Genomic DNA, 16,226 nt, shown 5'->3' on the forward strand with positions numbered 1-16,226 from the left:
TTTAATGTGTATGCAAAACCAAAACTTTAATGGATAGATTCAGGAATAGTTAAAGAGAAATTTTACCCCATCATGTGTCTTTTTTTTTAAGACCCCCTCTGGCCTTTGTTGCTGGGGTTATTCACGAATAACATACTCGCAGAGAAGCTAGCATTGTCCTACTGTGATCTGCCAATCCCCTATTGCCCACATCGCCATCTTCTTTCATTACATCACTGGGAGCCGTCTCTCTCTTCCTGGGTTCTTAGAGCTGGCCCCTGATAACATGCTGCTAAGTCAGTCCTTTTCCTTCCTCAGAGTGGAAGCCAATGCCTCCAAGGATATTTGACATAGACGTCACAGGAGACTGCTGGAGCAAAGGACATGCCATTCTCGCCTAGGCAAGGGGTGGTCTAGGGTTAGAAATGTAAAGCCAACTGCTGCCCTTCGGGGAGATTTCTTGGTTAGCAATATTAAACTAATAAAAAATTGGCTTTTTTTTTAGATTACGGAGGTAGGGAGGGTTACAAGGATGCAAAGCCCTTTTGAAGAGTGAAGGTTTGCTTTAAGATCCCTGTCATTTTTTTTTTTTTACTGTCTGCTGCCCTTCGGGGAGATTTCCCTTCACTTCTTGTCCAATAATCACAGCAGGAAGAAAGAGGAAATCTGTCCAAAGTGAGCGGATATCCCCTGTTATATATTTTAAAGAGGAATTGTAGCCTAAACCTTCTTACTTTCAAACAGTACAAAAGTGCCAGGTCTACAACTTTGAAATACATATGTCATCTACATGAAGCTGTATGTAGATAAAAGACACCATGGACCTCTTTGTATTGTTTTCTGCAGCCTAGGACAATCTCTCTCTCTGCTAACGACCAAATCTGTCCCACATGTCATTTTCCATCTGGCAGCTTTAATGGCAACTCCCATTGATTAACTGCTAGTCTATTAGAGCCTGATAGTGCAAATATTAAAAATTATGTATCTCTGTTAGGAGTAGCTGTTCTGTGCTGGGTAGCCTCAATTTCTGAGAACCAGAGAGGATGGTACTTGGAACAAGGGAACCCAGGCTCAGATTCACAGCCAATTAGAGAATAACCATACTGGCAACTTTATTGATTTAGAATGTGAGGCAATCAGTCAAAAAACCAAAAAAAAAATAGTAATATGATATCACCCTTTATCATGTAATAGTGCTTAGGCCTTGTGATTGTACACTCAGACCTAGTGCTGCAATGTGGGAAGCAGGGGGCAAAGCCAAAGCGGGAGGACATGGGTTTTTCTCGAGCTCTGACAGGAGAGTGAATGGAAAAGCACCAGCACTGGAGTCATCCAGCAGTCCTGTTTCTGTGACCTCAATGTAAAAAGTACAGGTTTGTTTGAAGTGAACACAAGCTTCTTGTTGACACTCTAGGTGCCACATGCATGCTGTCCTCCTGGTTTGGGATTACCAACACATAGATCTGGTGTTCTGGGTTTGTAGCCTTTTATAAAGGATTACCAAAAAACAAAACTGGTGACCTGGGTGAACCTGGAGGGACTGAGTTGGATTTACAGACATTAGCCTTCCAGAAATCTGCTCAATTCAGATTGAATCTAATAAGGCGGATTGATTTTAGTATCTTCAAGATTTCACATGGTAGATACGCTATGTGGTTTAACTTTAAATAACCTATCAACTGATATTTTTTCAGGCTCCATTGTTCAGGCAACTGAGCCTCATCTTTTCACAGTATCTTTCAAATTGAAATCTCTTGGCTGGCTCTTCTTTGTATGGCTGTCTGCTTTCCGAAGGTCAGTTCGATCTCCATTCAAGCATAGAACATCACGCTAAAAATAATTGCTCTTTCTGTTCACTTTGCCATTTCCATGTGTGAGTACCTGTCCTTTCTTTCTTTTTGGATTTCAATGCACAGCTGTATGAAAGGATTATGCCTTCTAAAGTAACATTGGCATATGATATGCACAACGTATAATGAACTGGTGAGATGTGACTGTGTGACTTGACATGAGAGATCCAGTTTTTCCTTCTTTTTTTTTTTTTTTTAATGAGGAGCTGCTCACATCATTAAATGCATTTGGGGCTTATATTACCTGAAGACCTTTTCACACATTTCCTCAGAATGAGCTCTGTGCTGGAGAAAATGTAAAATAAGAGTATGGCATATAAAGGACTTTCGGTTTTTTTAAATGAAGCCTGTCATTATTGAAATATGAGTAACTACCATTACTGACCTCCTTGTGGGAATGCCACTTGCCTGGATGTTGTGCTGGCCCATTGCTTCAATGAGTCATTGGCCCAGAACAAGTATGTAGCTCTAGGATGTCAGAGAACTGTTAGAAGTCCTTATCAACCTACTGGTTCCTGGTCAGTGATATTTAAAGCACGTGATCAGCCTACATGCTGCTCTTGTGACACTTCTCCTTTCTTTAAAGAAGAAGTATCACCAAAACTAGAAAAACATGTCCTTAATCCCCCAGGGGACCAAGTGCTTATAGCACTTTATCATATTCAGATCTGTAATGCAGTTGCTGGTTGACAGTATGCTCACCCTTCTCCCTTCCATGTTCAACCATTCTGCTCAGAAGAAGACAAATTTTGAATGAGGCCTGAGTGACAGCCCACACAAAGGAGAGTAGTGACAGCGCACACCGAGGATTGACCACACACAAAAAAAATTGGAAGTAAACAAATTGTTCATTTGGGCTCTATACCATTAGTATGCTAACTGCAGTGCATGAGACACAAAGCCCAATCTCTGTAGCTATGGCAGCTGGCCAGTGTGCTATTTGGTTATTACAGTTTGTGAGAATCTGCATACTGTAGATCAATGGTAGGCAACCCTGGAGATGTGCAGATTAACCTAAGCATCATGTAAGAGATCAAAGAATGAGGTTGCATGCTTTTTTCAGGAGATAACTTAGCAAGGCCCTATTAAAAAGTAAGGAAGGTTTGAAGAGTTGGAAGAGGTTAGCAGTAAGTAACACAGAGTGCAGGGGTCAGAAGTGAGTAATGCACAGTTCAGAATTATGTAACACAGTGTAGCAGCTAAACTTCAAGGTCTGCTTTTCCTGTGGTTGCTTCCCTTCACAGAATAGCAGCATAAAGATTAAATAAACCTGTAAGGGGGAAGTTAGTATACTTATATAGTATATATAACTTACCTTTCCCCCAGCTTCCAGTCACAATGCTAAGGTGAGGGTAAGGTCATCCTTTCTCTGGTGAGCTCTGGAGAACGCAGAGTACTAAATATGCAAAATTTAGGGTTTAATGGTCTCCCATTTCTTCAAAAAGTCTTGAGGCTACTGATAAAACATGATAATTCCAAACAAAATAATAGACTTATTTCAAAGTCTACAACAGAATATATGGATATATAACGTATATCAAATCTAAATACAAAACTAAAAACACTACTAGAGCTGTGTCCTTATTCAAATTTGTATTGCCAAAACACAATTAAAACATCATGATGATACATTAATATCCCATTAAAACCTTGCTCTGCCCTGTGTCCTAGACCTTGGAAGAAATCTCTTGGAAGAAATTATATAACAAAACACGCTATATAAAATAATGGGAACAGTCTGATAAATTCACATAAAAGTTCTTAAGATAAATCCTTAGCTTTAGTTGTCCGTTGTTTCAAATGATATAAACAAGATAGAAGATTATTGAACATCAGTGGCAGTTCTCCAATACTGTATAGAAAACAGAGTGACATTGTTGCAATGCTGTTCTGGATTTTTATGTTGGATGCTTGCTTTGAGATTATAACACGTCACTCTGTTTGATATACAGCATTGGAGAACTGCCACTGATTTTCAATGGCTCTCTATCTTATTTATATCATTTGAAATAACATACAACTAGGATACCTATGCTTATGGCTAAGGATTTATCCTGAGAACTTGCATGTGAACTCATCAGACTGTTCACTCTATTTTGGTTAGTGTGTTTTATTATATGATTTAATAAAAGAGGTCATTTTATGTGTTCTTTAAGCATTAAAAGATGGTTATGGATTCTATGCAGACCTAGGGGTGTATTTATAAAGCGTTTGCAGAGTGAACAGCTCTGCGAACATCTACGTTTTAGATACACAGCACATTATGGCCACTAGATGGAGCTGAGGAGTATAGGAAATTCCTATGCTGCTCTGCTCCATCCAGTGCCCATATTGTCTTGCAAATCTAAAACTCAGACGTTCGCAGAGCTATTCGCTTTGCAAACATTTTATAACTTCTCCCTTATTATAGTACCATACTATAGTGCAATAAATATTTGAATAAGAACACAGCTTTAGTGGTAATATTATTTTTGTATTTATATTTGACAGAATATATAATGTATATTGATATAGTCCATTATAGTCTTTGTTTTTTTTCCACCTTAAACAAATGTAGAGTACTCCAAATCTCAGTCAGAGCACTGTTCTAATGTATCTTCTTCTGAGATTTGGATTGCTTGCCATTCCCTGGGATCTCTTTGGCAGGATGGTGACATCAGCCCTTGCACCACAGAAGTTAGTGAAAACAAAAGTATATTTTATATCTTTTCACCACAGCAGGTGCTTACTTAAAAGTTCCAGAAAAAACACCGACAGGCACCAAAAAAGACCCTCCTTTGGCCCAAACAGCTTCTTAAAATCCATTAGGGCTGCCCCGTTTCAGATGAGGGATCCTGAACATTGTATAAAACATAAAACAACACTGGGCGCCTGTCCCGGTGCAATAAACATTTTTATTTATAAAAATGGGTATACAAATTATACTCACAAAATAAGCAAGGGTTAAGCAAGTGCTCAGTGACTCAGTGTCCCCGAAAACGCTTTCAGCAGTGATAGCGTGTCTCTGCAGACAAGCAGAGCTTTTGGATTGTCTTTAATTTTCTCCTATTCACCTACACAGCAGAAATAGTCACTGAGGACTAGCCGTCCATTGATGCCTTTAACCCTTGCTTATTTTGTGAGAATAATTTGTATATCCATTTTTATCAATAAAAATATTTTTTGCACCATGAGAGGAGCCCAGTGTTTTTTATGCTTACTTAAAAGTGTATGGTTCTTTTTCGAGTAAAGGGGGGTGGGGGGGGGTTTACTTAAAAAGTGGACCATGCAGAGTGTGTGTGTGTGTACTTGGGCAGATAGGCTTTCACTGTATAGATATTGGCCTTGCATTTTTACATTCATGAATAGAAACACATTCTTTGTATATAAGTTTATTTCCATATTGTAACAGTATTATAAGCCAAGTTAGAGTCAGTTAAACGAGAAAATGTTCTTTGTAAAAAAAAAGATGATTCTGGCAGAGGAGAATTGCTTTGGGCACAAAAGGCTGTGTGCCTACAGGCTCCAGTGATGGAAATCCATCCCTGGCTATCTGCCAGTTTGTCAGTAAGTTGATATATGGCAGCTCATTGAAAACTATTGCGTTTGCATAGTGCCACATCCTAGCTCAAGTAAACCTTTGCAAACAGAGCCACAAAACTACACATCTCCTGGTGCCAAAATACAATCTGATCTGAAATGTTGGGGCGGGCGAGTTGCACAATTTTGTTAAATGATTTCCGTTTCAGTTTTATAGTAAAACTTCAGCTAAAACATTTTTTTAAATAGAATACTGAAGAAGGCTGGAGACCCCATTCGGGCTTTATCCTTCTGTTTCCTTGTTCCCTCTAGAATTTCCTCCCCATTTCTGTCCTGGTGACCGCTCCAGTTTGTCTTTCTTATAAATTGCCATGGATCAGGTTATTTGCCCATTTTAGTACTAGTGTATGACAAAAAGCCCCAGAGACTCTGATATGGACAAAAAATGGCACCAGTGATGTTTGTTATTCTGTTGAGGAAGGTAGTAAAAAAGTATAGTAATGTGCCCATGCTGTACTACTTTGCAGAGTATAACCCCTTAGGAAGAGAAGTGGAAGAACTTTGGCTGGAAGAAAATGGTCCTAATGCCTTTGTGGCTCATTAAAAATAAGATATTGTCCTTATTGTCCTTTTAATGCATGTTTTATATATATACATGTGAAAGAGATCAACTTATTTTCATAATAATCTGGGTGTTTTTTTAGCACTTTTCTCTCTAAGGACCCAAACCACCTAATAAGCCTTAATAAATAAATAAATAAATAAAAAATTGTAAAATTAAAGTATATCCTAAGCCCATTTTTTTTCTACAGATGGAGAAAGAAAAGGTTTTTTTTCTCTCTCCATTGGGGAGATATCATTTATTTCCTGTCTTGGCAACACAACAAAGTTTGAGATTGAGAGAAAAAGCTGCCACAAAACACATTTCTCCCCAGGGTAACATTCAAATATGGCTTCCTGTAGTCATCTTCTTTCTACCTCTTCCTGGTTTGGACATTTCACAAATCTCATACCTCAATATAAATGTCCATAATCTAGATTTTGTAGAACCATTACCCAAAAAAAATTTTTGTTTAATTTGAGTCCAGTCTGTCCTAAAAGACTTTTTCCACTGAAAGAGAAGAAAAATGATATGCATTTTCAAAAATCTGATTTGAGACCATTTTTTCACACGGCACAGCACAGTTTCTGCTAGTGTTCGGCTTAAATGATGCCCTATTTTATGTATTTATAGTCTCAAGAAGGATTTGATGTGCTACAAGTAGCCAATTACTAACATTTAATCCAAAACCTTATTGGCTAGTTAAGCAGAATTTCTCACTGGTCAGTCAGAACCAAGAATGCTCTTTGTTTGTTTTTTAAAACCCTTTTATGTTAAACCATCATGGATATATAAAAATAAATTATACTTTTAATTCAGTATTACATTTAAAATAAAACGATGTGATCATACATTTGATTCAGTTTAAAATGAAATGATTTATAACAATGGATTTAAGCACATTTCAAGAAGCAATAATTCATATCAAATGGAAGAAAGGCCAAATTTTCCATGGCTGTCAACAATTTTGGCCTCCAGTGTATGTTTATATGGATTTGTTGGTTTTTACTGTGGAGCGCACTATCATGCAATTGTAGCACTACTCCTCAGGGTGTTGTGGAATGCCCCCCAAAGTGGTATAGCAGGCTGACATCTCCAAATCCCCAGTACTTACTTTCCTAGGCAGATAAGCTCTCATGGTGGAGTCCTTGGCCTGTGGTTGGGTGAATACATTGGGTACTAGTTACTTTAGCCTTTTTTTGTTTTATTGCTGACTGAAGTTGGTAGAGTGGTGACCTGCTCAACTGTTGTGTAGGACTGTCTCTGCCCACTTAGCCTGCCAATGGCAGGGGATGCTCCTAAATGGATAGTTCCAGATGTTTTATTGTTGTTACTTCGCTAAAGTAAAACCACACTGTGTATCACCAGTGATGTGATACATATGCTATGTCTGTACATGTTTGGTATTAATGACATCTATATTAATTTATGTTTTTTTATAGTATACCTCACTTTTCTCCTGATGAAGTGGATTTATCTGAGAAACCCTTTGAGCTGAATGCCATCCGAACAGTTAAACCATAATTAGTTACTGTATGGTAGTACTAGTATCGATATCGGTGCCGATTCCGAGTATTTGGGCAAGTACTCGTACTCTCCCAAATGCTCCGATGCCTAGCACGAGTACTTCCGGTATCAGGAAGCTGGGCAGCGCGTTATTACACGCTGCCGGTTTCGCGATTGACCGGGAAGCGGCTCCATGCTCTCTCGTCACTTGTGATGAGAGAGCATGGAGCCGACTTCCCGGCCAATCAGGAAGCTGGGCAGCGTGTAATGACGCGCTGCCTGGCTTCCTGATTGGTCGGGAAGCTGGCCAATCAGGAAGCTGGCCTCGTGAGGTAAGGTTACCTTACCTTAGTATGTGCAGCCTGTCACCCCCGGGGCCTCTCCAGCGAGAATGTGGCCTTCGTCCGGTACCCAGCCGGAGCCATCCAATCAGGAAGCCAGGCGCCGTCTAATGACGCGACACCCTGCTTTCTGATTGGCCGGGAAGCTGGCTTCATGCTCCCTCGTCATCTCAGTATAAAGTGGTTGTCGGATAGGGATACTGTAGTGCGGTTTATCCCCCAATAGGAGACATTTGTTTTGTATTTTCGTTTTTTATTTTTATGGATTGATGGATCATGTATTTAATAAAATTTAAAATGTATTGATGCATTTAACTCTATGAGTGATCAAAACTGTGATATTATTTTCTATGATCTTTCTGAGTGCTGTTTTTTACGTGTTGAATTTATATCTAATCAGGCCAATTTATATACTGGCACTTTAACACTTGTGGATGAACTCTACTTGTTGGTATTGTACTTGTTTGCAAATTGCATAAAGTAGTGTTAGCAAAATTAGTAGTTTTACCACCCACCTTATGAGCTTGATGTGACATGTATTATTCTTCATTTTTTATCCCTTTATATCTAGGGCATTGGGCATTGGGCATTCAAACACCGTTGTTTCAATTGACGTTTTTAACAACTGTTTATTTGTTCATCCATTAGTGTTTACAAGGTAATATCTGGGGCACTGTATTACATTTCTTTTTCTCTAATAAATTTGTATAGATTGGTATATATGTGATTTCTTTTTAATTTTTTTAACACACCATATATATATAATATTAATTTATGCAATTTAAATCAACAGTGTAAAATTTCTGTTTATGGTTTGATAATCTATCCTAATATAACAAACTGTAGATGTAACTACTTAAAAATTGTTAGCTGGAGCTAGGCTTTATTTGTTTTTTTTTACTTCTAGTATATTTAAAACTGTCCATCATTGTCACCCTATTGCTGAGAGTGGAAAAATAACAGATCTACAGGAAATAAAACTATGTTACTGAAAAACAAAAGCAAATGTGGTAATGATAGTGACAGACTGCATTTTATACGTAATTTCTTTCCCATTGTTCTACTTTAATTACTAGAGTGTACCTTAAACAAGCCTTTCAATTACATATGATGTTTAACCAAAAGTAGACATTAACTAATCAGAGGCATACCTCAACAATTCTAGTCATTGGCCTACTAATTACTTAATATGCAGGTAATTTCTAAATGTTTGCCTTTGATAACTCCCATCAGACCCCTGCCACCAAAGCTACAGCTATGAATTTGTTTGCAAGCGCACGTCCTTTCCTTGGAATCACAACTAAGTACGTCAAATGAGCAATTAGAACAAAGCCCCTCTTCCCACATACAAGTACTTCCGCAGTGTTTGCTACTGCAGAGCAGAGATTAATGTAAATTGCCAGAGCACAAATATTAATTATCTCTGAAAGCAATTTATGTTTTTCGACCTCCTGTCAGCTAATGCAAACTAATGCATAAACTGCAGCTTCTGTACATCCCCTCATTAGCATGCAGAATGTCTTATGGCACATTAAGTCTGACCCCCCTACGCATTGTTTTGTAGGAAAAGGATAAACACAGGTTCTACATATATTTTTGTGACTTAAAAATGTGCACATTGTATATAACATTATGAGACAAAAAGCAAGTAAACGTGTTGACATGGGCACAAAAGATGCCTCTATATAGGCTTTGATTACTCTGAAAGACGATTTGACTGTATGTAAAGATCAAGCCAAAGCATGACATCCTAAGCGTCACTTCACACTAGTGATCCTGTCGCTGGCGACAATTACCCAGTGACAGGCTCACTATGCAGAGCAAAGTAGATTCCAGAAAAAATACAACAAAGGTACTGCACTTGTTGCAGTTTTAGCAAAGAAGAGTTGCCTCCAGTGACAGTGCACCTTGCACTCTGTTAGCAGAAATGGGGCCCCCTAGATCAGCCATTGTTGCTAGGGATTCCTTGAGCAGTGGTTGATTGCCCTTACATCTGTTTGTGCCTTCGTAGTTCAGGGGCTAATGTCACTTGCCAGATCCATGATACCAATGATCATTTTTAGCTTCCTGTAAGGGTGGCATTCCTTACTGTGACCACCAATGTAAAGAAGGAGTTATTTCTACTGACCGCCAATTTAAGGAGAAGCATTCTTTCTACTGCCCACAAATGTAAGGGGGGCACTTTTTCACTGACCACCAATCTAAAGGGGGCAGTCTTCATCTCTGACCATAAATTAAAGAGGCTCTTTCACTGAATATCAGTGTAAGGTGACATTTTTCCACTGACTACCAATGTAAGGGGCAGTCTTCCTCTTACTAATCATAGATGCAATGAGGAACCTCCCTTCATTTAACATTAATGTATGGAGGCATTTCTACATTGACTACTAGTGTTAGGGAGCCTGTGTTTCTTATCTGCCCATTATTATTATTTTGGTGATTATTGCTCAAAATTATTTTATCATGTAGAGTGTGGATTGTTAAAAATAATCTACTTTGTCCAGAGGCACATGTACATACATAAGCACCAAGGAGGCTTAAGGGTTCCTAATTTTTTTTTAAATATTACTAGATGCCTCAAATCACCGCAATAATATTCTTATATGCGGCAAATGAAGTAACCACTCTAGGTGGAACTGGAAACCGCGCATTATTCACCTATAAGTAGAAAGGTTCCCCGGAGAAAAATTAATTAACTTATGCATAGAAACGGCGTCCCCAATCATATTGGGTCTGTAACTAGGCATAACATGTAAGAAAACAAAGAATGGTCGCAAGCACTGTTCTGTGCGCTGACCGAAAGAAGTTCATCCAGACCATAAGTACGGTAGAAAAAATATAAAAATGCTTTATTTATAAATAAAGCATTTTTATATTTTTTCTACTTATGGTCTGGATTAGCTTCTTTCTGTCAGCGCACAGAACAATTATTCACCTATAACCTCCAAGCTATACCCTGGCTTTCATCTGATCTGAGACCTAGGAATTTGAGTCCTCCATTGCAACACATTTTGAGACTCTTGGATAACAATAAGTATTCCAGTTATTTTACCTCACCTCCCTCTACTCCCTCTACTGGGTCACCCACTCCTCCCTCCCCCCCGAGATGGAGTCTCCATTTACCTTCACTTTTACAACTGCCTACTTTCTCTTAGATAAGGACTCGATCCTTTCTTGGATAGCGATTAGGAACAAATTTCAGCCCTCCTCTACAGAATTTTTTCGATATCTGTAGATCAGGCATTAGATCAGATAACTCCCTCGCAATAGGGGCCTCTTTCCTAAGTTAACCTCCTTTAGCCATTACAAGCCATTATCACACAAACCAATAACTATAGTTTACTCTTCACTTCAACCATCTACCTAATGATCCTGCACATACATATGTCCCCCAGTGGAAAAGACACCTGAGGAACAGTAAGTCAGAGAAAAATTGGCTATTAACTTGGTCCCCAAAAGCGTCATGCACTATTTTATCACTACACTCAACTACACTCAACTCTGTCTTTAGGGACCTTGCCCGTTGGCACATGGTACCTTTAAGACTCACACATCTTCCCACAGGGCATTCAGGCCATGCTTTAGGGGCCGCCAGGGCACGGGGGACTTTTTACATTTCTGGCGGATATGCCCACTGTTCAGTAGGTTCTGGAATAGGGTCTAATAACCTTCTGCAGCATTTATTCAACGTCCGAATCTCAATAGTTCCTTAGTTGGAGCTTTTACATTTTACACCTACAATTCCTACTAAAACCCAGTACAAACTAACCAATTTTATACTTTTATCAGATAAACTTACTATAGCTCATGCACCGAAAAAACAGGTTAGGCAATTTACTAAAGTGAAATGATGCATTGGGGTTGATTTACTAACCTTATAAACACACCACGAACATGTATACACCTCTGTAGTGTGTTACCTCCCAGCATGATCTATGGGTGGAATCTAAACACCTTTGTAGTGTGTACACACCCAGCAGGTGTGTTGTGCAAAGCCCTGCATGAATTGCAAGGTGATGTCGTGTAAATTAGCTCTATGTTGTGTTGCTTGCGTTGATGAATGCAGGAATGTAAATGCATGAGCTAACCATTTTTGTCTAAACTGTGAAGCAGCATTATATATGCATCATGTGCATGATTTTTCCATATATGGCATTAGTGGAAATATGCTTTTAGAGAATTTTTGGTTGATAAATACGTTTTGCTGTGTGAAAATCACACGCACCTGGTGCGTGCGTGCATGTGTTTAGGTTAGTAAATCACCCCCATTGGCTCTTTTTTTTATTAACAGAAAACTCCACATCTGGAGGAACTTGATACACTGACAAGTTCCTCCAGATGTAGGGCCCCTGCATCCAATGCTTTTATCCAACACTTCCTACTGAAAGCTTCATGACCTATAATAAAGGACAGAGACCCCTGGCACTGTGCTCCCCTTCCTTTCTTCCTGTCATTTCTTATTCATCCACCTCTGCTTCTTCACCCTTTTCACTTTTTTTACTCTTTGTGTTTCTTTCTCTGCATGCTAGTTCTGGGAATGGATAAATCCAATCCTGTGTTTTTTCCTTTCCTTTCCTCATCAAACCCATCTCAGACAAATCTTTACCATGATAGATGACATATGTCTAAACTCTTGAGGTAGTGGCATTTATGGCCCTCTTACATAGAAACTGAAGTTGTAGATCCAGTTTATTCAGTTCCAATAAACAGAAAACACTGCATATTACTTTTGCAACTGCTTTTATTGCTACTCAGTGTTACATTCATGTTTCCACTCCATTCTCTGTCATTGAAAAATGTGTTAAAACTCAATAAAAACTATTGCAATAAAAAAATATTCCACCTTGACAATAAATACTCTATGTGTGCCATATGCTTTGCTTATCATATCTAAAGCAATGTACTGTGACCTATAAACACAGTTTTTCCTTGAGATCTGGAAATTATTGAAAGAGTTACAAAATGTTGAATAAAACCCAACTGAACAGTCTGCAGGAGTCCAGTGAAGAGGGGCGGCTGGGCCCTTTTCTTTTTAAAATCACACCGATGTATAAATCACGCTATATACATTTTTATTTGTAAAATAGGGATTTTACACAAATATTGAACATAATCATATACAATTCCAGTTTATAAATGTATAAACAGTAAGAAACGAATGAAATTATTTACATGGATTGTTAGTTTGAAGAAAAGAGATGTATATTTATGTAGATTTCTACTTAAAGTGAATCTAGGACTGTGAACACCTAACCAACACTGAAGGAAGTCTGAAGCAGCAGTAAGTGTTTCAGCTCTTCTATTACTTGTTTTTAATCTATCCCAGCAAGACATAAGTTAACATTTGAATACAGATCCACATTAACAAAATATATTTTCTGAATCAAAACTTGTACTGTTCTTACTGTATCTATTTTTACATTCCATTTTCTCTTATTTTCCAAAAAGTATTACGTGTTTGCCCTAAATACATCTGTCATAGAGCCAAAGAAATACTTTTTTCATTGTGCGTTTTCACTCTAGGTAGCTAAAAGAAATAAAAAGACACTTCCCATGTGCTTATAAACTTTTATTTACCTTCTTTCAAAATAATCTCACATAATTAAAATAATCCTCCAGCTACTCTAGCTTTGAAGCAAACCTGGCACCCCTGATCCCAGCAACAGCTATATGTCGCAAGAGTTGCCAGCCGTGAAGTATTAAAGTAGAAGGGGATTGAGAATACATTTGTTTAAGACATATCTACACAGCTGTATCAATTTGAATGTGCCAGGTATTGTAACGGTGGACCGCCCAGGGTCAGATAATTAGTAGGTTCCCAGTCTGTTACTGCAGGGCACACCAGAACCCCTGAAACCTGCAGAATGCCACTTGGTTACCAAGAAGAGCTCTCACAACATCCTACAATGTAGAGCTGGGCGATTCTCATTAGGTGATTGAGGCTCTGTCTTGTATTGTGTCGCACACTAAGAGCAGTCTTTAGTGTAACCTTTCAAAAATGTGCATAACGTATTCATCCCAGTGTTGGGGGATTCTTGGATTACCCGTAGTTACAGATCGAGAAGCTTATGGCATATTGCAGCAGGAAGTATCTAATCCAGATTTTTTGTTAGTTGAGGGGGTTTGAGGGAGCAGACACCAATAGTTTAGAGTGTATCTAAAGTCTAGACTTTTTTTGTAATTATGGATAGAGCAGGTAGGGGTTTAAGGGATTCTTCCGGCATTTGGCCCTTTTTTACCAATGCAATGTGTGGATGAAGTAATGTTCTGTGATTGAAGGACATCTTCCTTCAATTAGAAGAAAGGACACTGGTTGCTGGGTTCTGTAGAAGCAGTCAGAAAGAAGAAACTTATTTTCTACAGTGAGAAAACTAGAAGATCTTGTCATGTGAGAGGCAAGTGTATTCTTGAATGACAACTGGATGACAACTGAAGAAGACTTATTGCAGGAGATCCTATGTTGCATAAGTCCCCCTGGAGGGAATGATGTTGAAACTTTGTTTGCCCCATTAAAATGTATGGGATCAAGATGCTATTACAGTATGTCTACCACACTTATACAAGTTACAGTAAAGTTACAAGCACGAGCAGAAGTAAGAACCTTATCTCCAGTGGCAGTATAAAAAGAACTAGTGTACAGGTAGATGAAGTTAGAACTGATCAGGAACTGGAAGCTGTCAAACAGTCACTCACCATAGTGGGGTGAGTACTCTAGAAATCGGTGGAGAACAGACCTCCTGTAAATTCGCATGTACTGAGATAGTGTGAGCGAAGGCAATTCCCACTTTCATTTCCCACTAATGCCCTCTGGGCTATACTTTTGAGTGTTTAGTTGGGGCCCCTTTTGAAGTTAAGGTGGGACCCCAAACCACTTGAGTAAGAACCACTGTCAGATTTGTATTGCTTTCTGTGACCCAGCTGGGCAGATTGACCTTTTTTTTCTTTTTGATGACTATTATCCTAATTTTTACAGAAACGGAGGCTAAAGGAGGATAAATATGGCATTGGGTGGGCTCTAAAGGGTAGTGTTTTGCCAGTCAGTAACTCATATACATTACACTGTACAACAGATGAAAAAGGTTCAGCCTCATTTGAACCACTTGCATTGTATTGAGGGGGTTGGTAGCCGCTTGTTATGTGAGTTGGTGCACTGCAGTGCTATTAATTGTAAATATCGCCCCACCTTTAAAATGCACGGGTGCTGCAGTGCAAAACAGCACAGCAGAACACATGGTGCCTTTCAGCTCATTATTTTAAATGGAATGCTTAATGTATCCCGACCCAATGTGCATCAATGCATTACAATGCCTGTATTGCAGAGAACTGCATATTAATTTGTGAATAGGACCCAAGACTCAACTGCATCTGCTGCCTTTGCTGAACGATTTGTAAGCTGCACTGCACAGGTACAAAATGTGATAACCTTGAATTTGTATTAAAAAAAAAAAAGAAAGTCCAAGAACATTTTTTCTGTGTGCTACTATTTGTAAATCCAAAGCAAACCCAGCCTGTGAGGAAATTGCCTACTTGACCTTCATTCATTAGACAATACCAATCTAACATTGCAACCTCCTGTTGAGTGGATCACCGCATGCCTTCTGCTGCACTAGGAGGAGGCTCCTCATTTATTAAAAATTCAAGAATGTGTTACCAAAGTGTAATACAGTTTTAGGATTTACAAAAAAAATCCCACCCTCTCTTTAGATAACTTATGTTGGATTGGATGGCGAAACGGAGAAGGAGTTAGCTGCACACAGCCAGCCAATCAGCCAAACTCAAAGTATTTAAAAAAACTTTTAATTAGTAGATAATTGCACTAATGATTCAAAATACTAACAATAACCTACAAAGCCATCTACAACTCCGCCCCAACCTACATCACCCACCTCATGTCAAAATGTCACCCAAACTGCCCTCTTCACTCTTCCCAAGATCTCCTGCTCTCCAGCTCTCTTGTAACCTCCTCGCATGCTTGCCTCCAGGAGTTTTCCAGAGTGTCTCCCATCCTCCAGAACTGCCTACCCCAATCTGTCCGCCTATCTCCTACTCTGTCCACCTTTAGGTGATCCTTGAAAACTCATCTTTTCAGAGAGGCCTATTCCACCTCGATATAACAGTACTTTCAGTTCTTCCACTAAATCATCCCAAACAGTTATTACCTTTTGTATCATTTGCCCCACCTATTAGATTGTGAGCTCTCACAGGCAGGGCCCTCCTAACCCTCCTGTACTGGAATTGTATTGTTAATTGTATTGTCTCCTTCAGTTTAGTAAAGTGCTGTGCAAACTGTTGGCGCTATATAAATCCTGTATAATAATAATTGCTGAAGGGGTTTTTTATAGATGCCTGGAGTTCAGCTTTTACAACTGATGAAGAAAGATATCAGTTAGTGAGTATTGGATTTATTTCTTGTTTTTTTGTCATGGTAGG

The 16,226-nt window shown here is 38.9% G+C and overlaps 1 long non-coding RNA gene across 1 annotated transcript; it reads right to left on the reverse strand.

The window, feature by feature from the left end:
• Positions 1-1,648: 1,648 nt before the first annotated feature.
• LOC108789309 lies at positions 1,649-15,760 on the reverse strand. The gene is made up of 3 exons (XR_001941391.1): positions 15,630-15,760; positions 11,530-11,540; positions 1,649-1,658 (listed from the first exon to the last, which is right to left on the reverse strand). It is a non-coding gene; the product is annotated as an uncharacterized LOC108789309 (long non-coding RNA).
• Between the last annotated feature and the right edge of the window lie 466 nt (positions 15,761-16,226).

The sequence above is a fragment of the Nanorana parkeri genome, unplaced genomic scaffold (assembly GCF_000935625.1).
Source record: "Nanorana parkeri isolate BGI_ZX_2015 unplaced genomic scaffold, ASM93562v1 scaffold16, whole genome shotgun sequence".
Lineage (NCBI taxonomy): Eukaryota > Metazoa > Chordata > Amphibia > Anura > Dicroglossidae > Nanorana > Nanorana parkeri.